The following is a 3,440-nucleotide window of genomic DNA, read 5'->3' as shown; positions in this document are numbered from 1 at the left end:
AATGGGTTGAAGTCGTTTCTACAACGACAGCATGAGCTCGTTCAGCAAAGAGAGGAGTCGGTCGACCATGTGGAGTTGTTCCAACAAACACACATTCGAGACAAGACGTTCGTGTCATAGGTCATGGAGGATGCACATGTAAGTTATCCAAGCATTACTCTGCTCTTATTTGTCCTCTTTAATCATATATTTTTACTTACTACGATAGTTTCTAAATTTGTTGCAGAATTAAATGTTGAAACTCCAGTCCCAGCCTACCCCAGACGGTACTAAACCACTCTTTGGGGACAAGATATGTGAGACGATGTTGGGTAGATGATTGGGCTACTCAAAAGGCCTTGGTTGGGGACCTAAGCCCAAGACTCATAAGACGGCCAATGTGAGTAGTTCCACAACCTCGTGTTCGCAGTCCATGGTAGAGCTCCAATTACGGGCTACGCTTGATCAAGCTATGCAACAGATTGAAGAACAGACAAGATCACGATGTGTAAGCTTCAGAAGTGGAATAAATATGAAAGCTCATAGAAGACATGAGTCGTGCACAGCAAAGACCACCACATGATCCTTAGCTTTGCAGTACGTATATATGTTTTCATTATTCTTAGCTTTGCAGTCGGCCCACTTCTTGTAGTGGTCTCTCTCTAAAAAACAATAATACTATTTTCACTGTCGTCGTCCCTCTCTCGAACCCTCACAATTTTGTGTTGTTGTCTCCCTCCGCCGTCCCCCTCTCGCAAACTCTATCTCCAACAATTTTTCGTCCACTTTCCCTCTCCCAGCTAAATGCTCCACTTGCTCCGTCATTTTCGGAATCGGTTCCGACCTCCAGTTTTCACGACTTTACAACCGCTTCTCCTCCACAGACGCCATTCACGAGTTTTCACAACGTTCTCGAAGTTGGAATCGGAATCGAATCTCTCTCAGATGCTTCAGCCACCGTCATTCTGTCTGACTAGTGAAGATTTTGCTGATGATTTCGAGGTATAATTGCTATCTTTTAACTTCCTTATGCTTCATAATCTCGCAGGAATTTTCAGCTAATGCAGCGCTTATGATGAGGATTACATTTTTTTTTTTTTTGGATAACGAATGTTGTTTATGTTTAGCGTTTTTGTCACAATATTCTCCACAGGAGAATAAAGCAGTCCACATGTGGGAGAATATCATAAAAAATTGCCCTCTTAGGAAATCGAATATTGCTATTTTGAGTTCTTTGATTTTTGTTCATATTGCATCCTGGCAAAGTAGAGAGTTTTGATATTGCAATCAAGGTTATGAAAACTGTAAAGATTCTTTAGGTTTTAGATGAATTCTGATTTTTGAATATATTAATATATTTTTGGTAATGTATAATGTACAAATTGCATCCTCTGTACTGGTGAAGTAGTGAATTTTGCTCTAGTGGGTATGGAAATATACTACCTCTTCAGCTTAGAGAAGAACACTGAGGTTTGAATGTTTTTTTGGAATTATTAGTATAATTCTAGTTCGAACTTTAGACCTTTTTTAAGTCTCTTATTCATCTGGGCTTTTATCCAGCAACCAAGCTTCCATTATGTCACACCTTTTGGCCATTGTGGAGTATACCATTATCACTCTGTCCTTTGTCGAAGAGAAATCGGTTTGACACATATACCTTGAGTGTCAGTAATAAATGGCTTTGGCATGCACGTTTAGAGGCCTTGACCTATTGTTTCATTTGGCCTAATAGTTTAAAAAGCTCCATCCTCCCAGCTTTGTGTATGACCAGAGATTGCAGCATCTATGCTTTACTTCAAAGGGGTCTTAAACATTTTACACTCTCTTAAGGAAGGTAACTGGGGTGGCCTTTTTTTTGGGCTCCACTTAATTCTTTCTCACTCTAATCTTTTTAATATTTGCTTAAGTTCCCCGACGATTATAGTCCATTGCCATACCCTATTAGGTGCTTGCTGGCTTTAATTTTGTAGTTTATGAATATAATTTGTAATTAGAGTAGTTGTGCGTTATGAATTGGTTAGTTATATTATATGTTAGATTTTGTAAAAATCTTGCTATACCTTATTAGAAAGTGTTTTGAATGTTGGTTTTTTTATTGGATATGTAATTAAAATTTCTTAATCACAGTTACATCATAATGCTGTAAAAATTTCTAAAGCATCTTATATAGTAGAATTAGTTGAAGGATAAATTTTGGTGAAGTTTCTTGATTTAGTGTTGTAATTTTGGGCCCTTCCTATAAATAGGAAGGTAATACACAAGAAAAGTAAAAATGAGTAACAGAATTTATTCGAGATTAACTTGCTTTTTCCCGTAAAAGTGATGATGGAATTTTAGTGTTTGCTTGGGTTGGGGCACACTCAAATTTCTAATCTTGTATTACATCCGTAACTTTGCTTTGAAAATAGAAGAATAATGAACATTCATCAAAAGCTTGTACTTGACTTTTTTGTTGTTGTCATCTTGCAATGCAGCCCCAGTTCCTTTTGTGACGGGAATTTATTAACTTTTTGAAGAGACTAATTTTTAGTTTTGGATATTGTGTAATTTTTCCTTATCTGAGTCTACTCTTACTTTATTTTCGGAAAATTTCTCATTTTAGTTGCTTTCTGATGGAGATAGCAAATGGGTTGTGTTTGTTTGTTTACTTTGAGGAACAATATAAAATTGGCTGCTGGAGGGCCTAATTCTGGGCAGCCACAATTCCTTAGGGCTAGGGATGAGATTTTTCGCATGCTCCGTTGATCAAGAACCCAGAAACCGATCAGATTATTGTTTTTGATGTGAGCCTTTTAGTTTTTTAATTAATGTTTTGATGATTAATCCTTGTCAATTTTCAAATGATAGGATAATTAGTCATTAAATTCCACTTTTAATGAGATTATATATTTGGAAAACTTATACAAATGTAACCATACATTAAACTATTTACATACTGCATAACAAATGCTATAAAGTTAGATATTTTTTAAATATTTCAAGTTTGTCCTTCTCTTCCTCGCGATTTCTCTACAATTTCTTTCATCGCCTTCCTCTTCGATTTCTTTCATCGTTTTTTTTCTCTTCTTTTTATTCTGGTATTTCTTTCCATCATCTTTCTTATTTTTCAATTGTTTTTTTACGTCGTTAAATCTTTCCATCATATTTCTTTTCTTTTTTCAGTGCGATTTCTTTCCATTGTATTTCTTCTTTTATGATTTTATGATTTCTTTCAACCGTCCTTCTTCTTTTTTTATTCTTTTTTACATCGTTTAATATACATCTTCTTCTTTTCTGATTCCTTTTTAAGTCGTTTAATCTTTCCATCGTCTTTTTCTTTTCTTTTTCATTTTACACGTTTACATTTGGGTAACCAAATCTAAACGACTGTGTATAAGACAAAGAATTTTGAAAAAAAAAATAATTTAGATTGGAGTAGCCAAATGTAAATGATCGTGTAAAAAAAATAAAAGATTGTGTAT

The 3,440-nt window shown here is 35.1% G+C and overlaps 1 long non-coding RNA gene across 1 annotated transcript; it reads left to right on the top strand.

Annotated features, from left to right (window-relative positions):
• The first annotated feature begins 1,354 nt into the window (after positions 1 to 1,354).
• Positions 1,355 to 2,906, top strand: LOC127151697 (uncharacterized). Its single transcript, XR_007824806.1, has 2 exons — positions 1,355 to 1,449; positions 1,540 to 2,906. It is a non-coding gene; the product is annotated as an uncharacterized LOC127151697 (long non-coding RNA).
• Positions 2,907 to 3,440: the final 534 nt, after the last annotated feature.

Source organism: Cucumis melo, chromosome 11 (genome assembly GCF_025177605.1).
Source record: "Cucumis melo cultivar AY chromosome 11, USDA_Cmelo_AY_1.0, whole genome shotgun sequence".
Classification (NCBI taxonomy): domain Eukaryota; kingdom Viridiplantae; phylum Streptophyta; class Magnoliopsida; order Cucurbitales; family Cucurbitaceae; genus Cucumis; species Cucumis melo.
The sequence above is the reverse complement of the archived record's forward strand: the minus strand, read 5'-3'. Positions and strand labels throughout refer to the sequence as shown.